The 11,665-nt window shown below is 46.7% G+C and overlaps 1 long non-coding RNA gene across 1 annotated transcript in view; it reads left to right on the top strand.

Annotated features, from left to right (window-relative positions):
• Positions 1–11,405: 11,405 nt before the first annotated feature.
• Positions 11,406–11,665, top strand: part of LOC108360755 (uncharacterized) — an 869-nt gene continuing 609 nt past the window's right edge. Inside the window, exon 1 of the long non-coding RNA XR_001847177.1 lies at positions 11,406–11,589. This is a non-coding gene — a long non-coding RNA (uncharacterized LOC108360755). The remainder of the gene's footprint in view (positions 11,590–11,665) is intronic.

The following is an 11,665-nucleotide window of genomic DNA, read 5'->3' on the forward strand; positions in this document are numbered from 1 at the left end:
ATAGATTGTCGTTAGCCAGGGGGTTACCGTGGCGCTTGTTCGTTGTAGCATGGCTGGAAAGATCCCATCCGGTCCCGGAGATTTGTAGGGTTGGAAGGTTCTGAAAGCCCAAGCTACTTTGTCTGTAGTGATGATTTTGTCCACTGGACTGCCTTGCCTGTGGGTACTAGGGTGTTCTGTCACAGGAGTTCCTGTGTCCCCTGCGTCACCGCAGCCAGGGAAGTCGACGTCCATAAGGTGTTCCAGTGTTTCAAGGCTGCTTTCAGTGTGCCCTCCTCCTGGCTTTTTAAGAAAACCGGGAGGAGCCGGGTTTTTCGCGCGGCATCAGTAGCCTTTTTTTCGGTCCGCGCAAAATTTGGACCACGAAACCTTCTTTGCTTTCTTTATCTCTTTCTTGAACGCATTGAAGTTGCGACGATATTCATCCCAGTCCTCCGCGTTCTTAGTGAACTTCGCTTTATCGAAAGCTTTCCTAGCTGTTATCCTGAGCCGCCTTAAATCGGCCGTCCACCACCTTGGGTGTTGCTTAGAAGGTTTGCTCTCGGTTGTTATGTTACATTCGTTGAGAGACTTCGTTAGACAGAGGACCGCTCCCTCCAGTTGGTCCGCTGAAATTGGCTCCACCGTGTACGGTGGACTCGCTCCAGACACCAACTGGCTGAATTTGCTCCAATTTGTCCTACGAGGATTTCGATAAGGTTTTAGTGTCGGTCTGCTTAGGTTAATGGAGAATACGATGCGACAATGATCAGAAAAAGAGCATTTTGTCGAGACGTGCCAGCCGTCAACCCTAACATTGTTCGATTTAGTTACAAGAGTTATATCTATAACCTCCTCCCTTATTTTATTGTTACAGATAGTCAGTTTTGTGGATAATAAGCAACTGAAGAGGGACTCACCTCTATCGTTGATGTTCGAGCTGTTCCACGCCGTGTGGTGAGCGTTGGCGTCACAGCCAGCCACCATATTTATCTTTCGTTGCTCCGCCCAGGCGGTGAGTTTCCTGAAGGATATTGACGGGGGATCGGGTACATCGTATGGCATGTATAAAGATGCGAGGATGAGGTCGGGTGTTCCCCTCTGCTCCAACATTGCCACTGCCATGTCCGAATCGCAATTATAAAACTAAACGACGTGAATACGATTCCAGAAACCCTGAACAAATACCACAACAAACGCCAGTTTACCAAAGAAATGGAAGAAAACTCACACATCCCCTTCTTAGACGTCTGCATTCACAGGGAGAATCCGTTGGACTGGTACTCCAAACCATGGTTGCCACTCGCCAACATTTTTTTCTACCAAAATCTCTTAAGAAAAGTTACCAAAAGTTACCAAATCTTCACTTCTTCACTGAAAAAATATACTGAATAAACCTGCTATATTTCACAACAAATGTGTATATACTTACAGCCCGTTTCTGTGACTTAATAAATTCAATGTTTTTATAATTTGTCAATTTCTGATTATTTATCAAGAACTCCCAGTTCTAGCACAGAAGTTTAAATCTATTTTTTTGATAAATTATCAAGATTGAAAATGCTATTGACAATTATAATAATTTTTTTTTATTAGAAAATATTTTTCTTACAATTAATTGTTGCATGTGCCGTTATTCTCATTTTCTGATATTTGCGACTCACGGAATAATGGCACCGGAACACAAACAAAAGTTGCGGGTGCTTTTAACCGTCCGTTTGACTCGTACAAAATTTCGAGTAAATTGCGAAAATTGCAATTTTTTTTTCCTATTTTCTCGCTTTTTCATAATTAAGTGTACGTGTCAAATGGACCTCAGATTTGAATTCAGTGGGCCGAAATACATGTCGGTAGGTGGGTCTACCGGAATAATCAAAACGATTTATGGACCTTACCGAAAACTGCCAGATGGCCACTATTAAAATGTGAGAAGGTAGAATTCAAAATTTATCGCAAAAATTCAAAAGTTGTTTTAGAAGCCCTTGGTGCTGCCACTATAATTGAAATATTTCCAGTATTCGAATATGAGATGACTCTAATTTTATCGAAGTAATTTTGTAGAAGTGTCAGTAGCGGTGTCACTGAAACTCGAAGAGCTTTTATAATTACGCACATGCAAAACATAATTCATTTCTTTCTAGTAATGCAAATAGATATTTAGTTGCAAAAGTTACCAAAATGAAATAAAAGTTACCAAACCGTTTAAAAGTTACCACTTTTGGTAGAAAGTTACCAATTGTGGTAACCATGCTCCAAACCTACATCTTCTGGCCGCCTGATAAACTACTACTCATCACAGNACCGTTTAAAAGTTACCACTTTTGGTAGAAAGTTACCAATTGTGGTAACCATGCTCCAAACCTACATCTTCTGGCCGCCTGATAAGCTACTACTCATCACAGCCCACCAAATACAAAATAAACACCGCCAAAAACCTAATACATAAAATACTTACTTTAAGCCACCAACAATTTCATGACGCAAATACAGACAAAATAAGAGAGATACTAAAGAGCACCAATTACCCCGACTACCTAATGCGCGAACTTATACAGCAGAAAATAATGGAAATAACCAGCCCTCAAAATAAAGCATCAACTACCAGAACAACAGACAAAACAAAACAGTACCACAGGTATATACATCCCTAGACTTTCCAAAAACTTCGATCGCAACTTAGTTAAAAAACAAAACATCACTCTCGCCTACAAGTCCAACAATACTTTATCCACGATATACACAAAAACCATAGACGCCCAACAACAGAACAACGTAGTCTACGAAATAACATGTAAAGGCAAAGAAACCGAAGCCTGTAACAAAGTATATATAGGAACAATAAAACGCGCTGTTGGCGTTCGTCTAGCAGAACATCAGGAGGACAAAAAAAAAAAAAAAAAACCAACACAGCACTATCACAACACATAACTACTAGTGGGCACACAGCTCGCCAGACATAACAATACTCAGCGCTGGACTACTAAACAGCGTATCATGGCGACCAATGCTGACCTTGCCACCTGCCCATAGTCATCTCGATCGATAAACCAACCGACTATTCTTCCGCGGAAGACCGGACCTATATCAACTTTTCTAAAGCTGATTGGAAAGGCTTTGCATAATTTACTGAGAACACCTTCACTGCGCTCCCCACACCAACCGACGTCCACCTTGGTGAACGTAAGTTCCGCAGGGTTGTCACTTCCGTTGCAGCTCGCCTCGTACCAGCAGGATGCATTACGGACCCTCGTCCAAACTTCCCTGCTGAAGCGGCTGTTCTAGCCGATGAACCTTCATCAGGCCGATCTCGGAAATCCTCGTATCAGGGATCTCAACGCAGCTTTTGAACGTACATAAGCGGAAGGTAGAGCATTTGAAGACTTGTAACTTCGCCTCTGGTGTGAGTAATATTTGGGCAACCGTGAGGTTACTGTCCAATCTGACGAAGCAGGACGACAGGGTCGAAATTTCTTTCGGCGACCATGCTTCGTCGGACCCGGAGCGATGGGCGAGCTATTTGAGCCGGCAATTCATATTGCATCTTCCGGGGGGCAAAGCCAAGCGTCGAGTAACAAGGAGGCTGCAAAAAATGCCAACAACCTGTGCTCCTCTTGCTTTCACTGGCGGTGAAGTTCGGGTAGCCATCGGGAAGGCGAAAGCCTCCAAAACCATGGGGCCCGACAGAATATGCATGTTGATGCTGATAAATTTGGGTCCTGTGGGATTAGCGTACCTAACGGAGGTTCTCAATCTGTCAATGGCCACTCTAATCATTCCACACATCTGGAAGGTGGGGAGAGTGGTACCACTGCTCAAACCAGGGAAACCAGCCAACAAAGGAGAGTTTTATAGTCCGATAACACTCCTTTCCCCGGTAGCGAAGACACTACAGGCTTTGCTACTCCCGTCTTTCACGAACCACCTGACCCCAGCGAAGCATCAGCATGGTTTCCGTAAAGTGCACAGTACAACAACAGCACTTAACGCCATAAACGCGCAGATAACACGTGACCTAAACCGCAACCGTCCCTGTGAGAGAACCATTCTAGTAGCCATTACATACAGTATTGGAAGTGACACCGGTAATGTTAATTATATCGTTCGAATTTATAGAAAAATGTTTATCAATGCTAAAATTTTTATTAGAGAAATGTCGGCTTGCGTGTCGACTAAAAAACGTACAAAATTTGTTTGACCCATTAATTATCAACTCGATAAAGTCTGAGTAATTCAAATTTAAGCAATAAATGCCCTTGTCGAAAAAGATTTATTTAATAGTTCAATTCCTCCGACCTCAGTGTTCGCTTCTGAGGGGCGTGGGCGTTTAAAGCGCGCCCATTAGCATTTTTGCGTGAATTTGGACGTCTATTATTGTCACTGTTACTGTTCCGATTGCTGTTATTCGATGACCGATTGCCATTAGTATTGAGATTATTGCCGTTATGCCTTGCATCGTTATTATTGTACCTACTGTTATTATTGTTATTATTTTACTTATTGAAATTAGAGTTATTTTGTCTGAAATTATTATTGTTGTACCTATTGAAATTATGACCTCCGAAGCTACCTCTAAAACTATTTGGCCTATTTACTCGGGATCGAAACGCTAACACTTGACGCTCTTTCACTTGATTATTTTGTAGTTGACGATAAAATTGATTTGACCAAATCCGACCGAGTATTAAGTCTACAAACGTTAACTGTTTGCTCGACTGCCATTTCATGGGCTTTAGATTGTGTCATACTGTAACGACAGCCTATGTAGTAGGTGGCAAGTAACTGCTGCAATAAATATCCCCACTCAAATATCCCCCCACACAAATGCCCAGCGGCATTGGCTTAGTAGTATCGATACCTAAACGAAATTAGAGGATGACTGAACACGAGCGCATTGCGTGCTGTCTTGCAAATACAGCCACCACAAGTGAACGATGCTTATAACTGCTCATACTGATATTGACTTCGGCAAATCTGTACTCTGAATGATCGTGCACGAAACCAGCAAACGTGGCAGTTGAACGGCTCCGAAAACATGAGAGTCATCATTTGTTGCAGAAGTCGTTTGACTTGTTGCTGAAAATCATCTGACTTGTTGCTGAAAGCCATTTGACTTGTTGCTGAAAATCATCTGACTTGTTGCTGAAAATCATCTGACTTGTTGCTGAAATGACGACGAATGTGGTAAAGGGTAATTTATCGTCTCGTATGCATGTATGTATGTATTTATAGCGCGTCTACCATTCAATTGCATTGCTCACAGCTGGCTAGTTGTGAGGAATGTGCATACGTGTGCATACATGTATGTAGCCTAGTTGTTTTTGTTTTTTTTTTTTTTTTCAACGGAGGGGGAATCTTCTAAAGATGTTATGCACGATTCGTCACCTGTCCGCTAAGGGTGCACCTCATTCGGGACCACGCCCAGACTATGTTATCACATAATTCAGGACTTGCGAGACAGCGCGCCTACGTACTAAACCCTTAACTCCGACGTCTGAAGCCTTGTGTTTCGCCTTGCGGGACCGCCGTTAGGTATTACGTCGCAAGGCGTAGCTTTGCCAATTGGCTCTTCACACACGCCTTTCTGGCTTATCTCTCGTTCAGTCTTCTCTTTTCGCTACTGCGCTGTCGTTCTTTCGCTCTTAGCTCCTGGAGGACTATTGCGGACCACGCCTTAATTCTGCTCCACACCGCTTTTGAGTTTATCATGTGCCCCACGATATTGTCAGGCGTCATGCTCTCCTTTATCAGCTGCTCTATGTCTGTTCGATCTGCCTCGTATTTTCGGCAGTGGAAAAATACGTGTAGTACGTTTTCGTCGCCGCTACCGCAGAATGAGCACTCTGTCCCGTCATCATGCCCATATTTGAACAGGTATTCTCGAAAGCAGCCGTGCCCCGTCAGCAACTGTGTCACGTAGAAGTCGGTCTCTCCGTGTTTCCTCTCCACCCACGCTTTTATGTTATTGATCAGCCTGTGCGTCCACCTCCCTTTTGTCGTCACATCCCAGTGTCTTTGCCATTCATTTAGACTTGCATCCCTCTCTTGTTTTCGCTCTTCGATTGTCAGGCACCTGCCTAAGTTTCGGGACTTATCGAAGACTCTTTTTAGCTCCATGGCCATTATTTCTGGGGGCATGATGCCCGCTAAGACTCCGACCGCCTCGTGTGACACAGTACGGAAGGCGCTAGTCACCCTGATGCTATTTAGTCGGTACACCGACTTTGCCGCCTTCGCGTAAGTCTTGCGCTGCAACGCGGGTCCCCAGATGGGTGCTGCATACATTAGTATGGACTGGCTCACTTTTGCTAGAAGCGCTCGTCTGTTTTGGCTCGGTCCGCCGATGTTAGCCATTAGTCTTGTTAGAGCCGTGGTCACTCTTGCCGCTTTTTCACAAGCTTTATCAATGTGCACCTTGTAGCTTAATCTCGAGTCTATCATGACACCCAGGTATTTCAGCGACTGCTGTGTTTTGATGCTATGTCCATCGATGTTGAGCGTAGCGCTCTCCATCTTTTTTCGGCTTGTGATCACCACCGCTTCGGTTTTTTGCCCTGCGAGTTGGAGATTCGTTGCAGCGAGCCAGTTCTTTATTTGCTGCGCCGTGCTGTTGCAGATGTTCTCAACTTGGTAGAGGTCTTTGGCCACTACTGTTATTGCTATATCATCGGCGTATCCGATAATTTGTACCTCCCTTGGCAGCGGCAGTCCCAGAATTCCATCATAGAGGACAATCCAAAGTAGTGGCCCAAGTACGGAGCCCTGTGGTACTCCACCCGTCACCAAGTACTTCCTGGGGCCTTCGTCGGTATCATACAGCAGAAGCCTGTCAGATAGGTAGTTGGATACCATCCTTAGCAAGTAGGGCGGCGTGTTCTTTCTTTCCAGAGCACTTAGTATGTGAGGCCAGGATGCCGAATTGAAGGCGTTTTTTACGTCGAATGTCACCACCGCGCAGTATTCCTTCGTGCCATATAGCCATCTTGTTCCTTCTATTGCCTTGCCTGCGACATCGGTGAGCTTTTTAATTGCATCAATGGTAGACCTCTGTCTTCGAAAACCATACTGGTTATCGGCGAGACCCGGCAGTTCCTCCTCTAGGTGCTGCTCCAACCGTACACAAATTAATCGCTCCAGTATCTTACCAAGCGTATCCAGCATACAGAGAGGTCGGTATGCGCTTGGTTCTCCTGCCGGCTTGTTTGGTTTCTGCAGTAGGACCAGCCGCTGTTTCTTCCAGATTTTTGGGAAGACGCCTTCTCGCAGACACCGCGTAAAGAGTTCGGTAAACGGACCCGTGTTGTGCTTGATGGCAACCTTCAGAGCCTTGTTTGGTATTCCGTCTAGGCCTGGCGCTTTGTCATTACCAAATCTTTCTGCTGCTTGGACCACCTCCTCGTCTGTAACCGTTGGTGCTTCCATTCCCTCCGGTTTCTCTGCTTGCGGTCGCCGACCTCCTGGCGTTTGCACAGGGAAGAGAGTTTGCACGACGTCTTTTAGGAGGGTGGGACAGGTTGGTGCCTGGCCTTTACCACCTTTTATTTTCTTCATGACCACCTTGTAGGCATCACCCCATGGGTTTTCGTCCACCTTTTCGCAGAGCTCCTTAAAGCAGCTGGTTTTGCTGCTTTTGATGGCTTTTTTAAGGTCACTTCGCTTCTTTTTGAAGGCTTCGCGCAGCACGGCATGTTCCATCGAGCCACGGTTCCTTTGACACAACCGCCTCGCCTTATGACACTCACCCCTTATGGCCTGGATTTTTTCGTTCCACCAGTACGCCGGCTGCCTGAGAGAGCCGTGTTTTCTCCTGCACATAGCACCGTCGCAGGCTTTACTGATGTGCCTCACCAGTGTTTCAGCCTGGAGCTCAGTGTTATCCTCAGTGGCCATTTCCTCATCCAGCACGAGTCTGAAGAGCTCTTCATCCAGAGTCTCTACCTTCCAGCCCCTCGTTTGCACCTTCCTGGTGATCGCCCTTTGTCGGCTCTGTGCACAATTCCCTAGCTCCATCATGATTGCCAGATGGTCACTGTTCGTATAGAGGTCCGACACCTTCCAGCTCGTTGAGCGCACCAAGGAACTACTAGCGAAAGTAATGTCAATCACCGAGCCTCGACCATTCTTCTCAAAGGTATTTTTGTTCCCCGAATTCAGAAGCACCGCATCAAGTACCGAAAACGCCTTTAGTAGTGCATCTCCCCGCCTGTTTGTGTGGACGCTACCCCATTCCACTGCCCATGCATTGAAGTCCCCTGCTATAACGTTCATTGTGGTGGTCCGGACTTCTTGAACCAAACTGTCTAGGATGTTCTCGTATTCATTTTGTGGGATACTTGGTGGTATGTAGCAGCTATAAAAGTTAAAACCGTCTACCTTCGCTCGTGTGTAGTAGCTTTTACCAAGCAGCGGCTTTTCTTGGAAAGCTTTTCCTCCGCATGTCCATATTGCAGCTTTGCCTGTGAGGTCCGATATCCATGCTCCACTGTCTATATTTTTATACTGCTCGCTGATTATTGCTATGTCCACCTTCTCCTCGTACACCGTTTGCCTGAGCAGCTCTTGCGCTGCTTCGCAGTGGTTGAGATTCAACTGCATGACTCTCATTTTCTTGATTTCTTGCACGCCTCCTGGTATAGCGGACACCTCCAACTACCTATCTGGTGCTCGGTGTTCTTTCTTCCCTGGTTTTTGCATGCTCTGCAGTGTGGCTTTTTGTCGCAGGCTTTCGCAAAGTGTCCATTTTCTCCACATTTTAGGCAGCATTGACTTCTGTCTTCCGCGTTTTTGCAGTCTCTCGCTATATGGCCATATTCCAGGCACCTGAAGCATTTTTTGGGGTTCGGTTTCTCCCTTACTCTGCACACAACCCATCCTATCTTTATTTTCTGCGCGTCAAGAAGTAATCTTGCCTCCTGCGCTGGGAGATTTACCACCGCGGTTTGTGTGCCCGCATAAGCCGCCCTGATGCTTTTTATCGCATTCTCGTTAAGGTGGTTTAGCTCCTTTATCTGGTTGCGGATGGCCTCGGCAATATTCTCCTTGGTGGTAATCTCGTCCAGGTCACGGATTTCTACCATCGTCTCGTGGGTTAGGGCTCTGATCTGTGCCTGGTCCCCTAGAAGCCTACCTATTTCGCTCTTGAGTTCGCCCGTGTCCTTCATTTGCGTCTCCTTAAGCTGCAGCAGTATTTCACCCTTGACCGTCTTTCTGATGCGTGATACGCTCTCGCCGAGTTTCTGCAGCGCCTCTTCCTTTTTTACGGTCCTTAGTATATCGCTGTAGGTCATATCTCCCGTCCGAGCTATAATGATGGCATCTGGCCGTGGTGGTGGTTTGTATGCCATCTTCTTTTTGCCATGTGACCTGCGTTGGACCTCTACCCATTTTCCTTCTTTCTCCACCTCCTTCTCCTTAATCTTGCCGGAATTTTCGTTTGGCGCCACCTTACTCTGTTTGGTTGCAGGGTTGGTGGTCACCTCCTCCTGCGTGGTTTTATTTTTCTTGGGTGGCGTCCTACGCTTTAGTTGGCTTTCATCTCGGGGCCTTTTCGGGGTTTCAGCAGTCACCGGTATGTTGAAAATACTCCGTCTGCTTGCCTTTATTCTGGAGTACTCCTCCAGGGCACTCGCATGCAGCTTTGTTAGTGAGCTGAGTATCTCTCGCATGCTATTGTTTATTGAGCGTTGTGGCGGGCACATTGCCTCCGTCAGCCTCTTAATAGCATCTCCGAGCTCCGACATGTAGTCTCCGTTCTGTTTGGCTCCCTTCATTTGAGGCTCGCTGTCTTGTAGTGCTGGTGGCGACGATCTCGTTCGTACCGGCTTCTCCACGCTAAGCGCCTTTACAGGCGACCGAACTAGTCTTGACGCACGCTTGAACGGGTCAGTTTCTGCAGTCGGTGTTCCCTGGGACGGGTCTGCCCCAAGCACCTTGCAGCCCCTGCCGTCCAGGTTTTTCGCGCCGCTGCTGGCTTCGTTTACATTGTTGTTGTTGTTGTTGTTTTTTCTCATTTTGGAATCCATTCTTTTGTTTTTGCCAGCGCATCGTGTGCAGGGGGGCGGGCCGAAATAGACAGGAACGGGTATACCCTCGGGGACTATGCCCCTACCCCAGTTCCTTGAGGCCTGTCCTTCGCTTTACCGGTCCCGGAAAACACGGACGGACCGGCGCTCGCCCGGGGCAACGCGGTCTACTACACCTGCGTCCAATGCACACTCCCTGACCAGGGACCGAAGTGGCTGGTTACTGATACGCACCGCGGCTGACACCTCGGCAGAGCACGCTCACATCACCGTCTCTACCCCGCCAGCGGAGAAATCGCTATAGGGATTTCGAGGGACTCCCAGTGCGCCGCAGCGCGTACCGGTCTGGATTGTTGTATCAGCCGCACCTAACATGGTGAACAAACGCTGACCAGGAAGCCGTCCAATATGGAAGCCGTCGCGCCTGGGTTTTTTTTTTTGTAACTCATCATATGTATGATGAGGGGGACACATATTTCAAAGAGGCGGTGTCCACTCGCCACTATCACAGGAATTTCATCAGACTTGCTGGCTTTTATACCGCGTCCTCTATTCCTGCTGCTCATCGTCGGGGATTGCTTATTCGTTTAACCTTATTTCGCAACTAACCTGCTACTACAGGCCGTCCGGCTATCCGCGACCTGCCGACCCCCCCCCGGTAGCTTAGAGCCCAGCTATGGTGACCGTTCCCACTGGGAATCAAAGTCCCCCCCCGTGGCTAGTTGTGAATATGCATACGTACGTAAGTATGTATGTATGTACATATCAATGCTTCATTTCAAACAAGCAAGTGTCTTTGAATGTTTTTGAACTACAGTATCATCACTTCGGCAACACGTCAAACGCGCCTTCAGCAACAAACCAAAGGCGGCGGTTTGACTTCTGCAACAAATCAAGTTAGCTAACTGCGGCATCTTGCCTTCGCCAGTCTTTCACATAAGCTGTCATGCTTTCGGCAACCGTCCAAATGCAGTTTCGTGCTTATGGCTGTCGATCAAATACGGCGGTTGCTGGTTTCGTGCACGATCATTCGGAGTACAGATTTGCCGAAGTCAATATCAGTATGAGCTGTTATAAGCATCGTTCACTTGTGGTGGCTGTGATTTGCAAGACAGCACGCTTTGCGGTGGTGTTCGTTCATCCTCCGTTTTTAACGTGAGTAGGCTTAAAGTCACAAAAACAGCAACCTTTGCCAATGCCTGATTTGTACCTCAACGATGTACCCAAACATGTTGCGCAACATGTGTGAAAAGACGCGCTGCCAGGAATGACCGTGTGCATGTGTGTACGTGTGTGAATTTTCGTGTAGGTGCAGATGCTAATGTGTAAATTTGAACTATGTGTTTGTATATGTGGATAAGAGTGAAAGTTCGAGAAATGTTCCACACGCAAATGCACTGGGGCACGATCGCCTGGTCGGCTAACAGGAAAATTCAAATTGAAAAGTGCCTTTCAAGTGAAAAGACGTGCGAGGAAAAGTTTACGCGTGGAATATTAGCCATTTCCGCCAGTTCACAAAAGAAAAAAAAAAGGTTTTGTGCCCCGTTTAACCGGGACCTTTAATTCCCGCTGCCGATCCTGCTACCAGAAGGTGAGTCAGCTAAAGGCAACTAGGCCTAACATATGGATGTATGTAACTGAGTGTGTCACCTTTTTTTCCTTTTTTT

The sequence above is a fragment of the Rhagoletis zephyria genome, unplaced genomic scaffold (genome assembly GCF_001687245.7).
Source record: "Rhagoletis zephyria isolate East Lansing unplaced genomic scaffold, Rhagoletis_zephyria_1.1 Rzeph_scaffold_00623, whole genome shotgun sequence".
In the NCBI taxonomy this organism is placed as follows: domain Eukaryota; kingdom Metazoa; phylum Arthropoda; class Insecta; order Diptera; family Tephritidae; genus Rhagoletis; species Rhagoletis zephyria.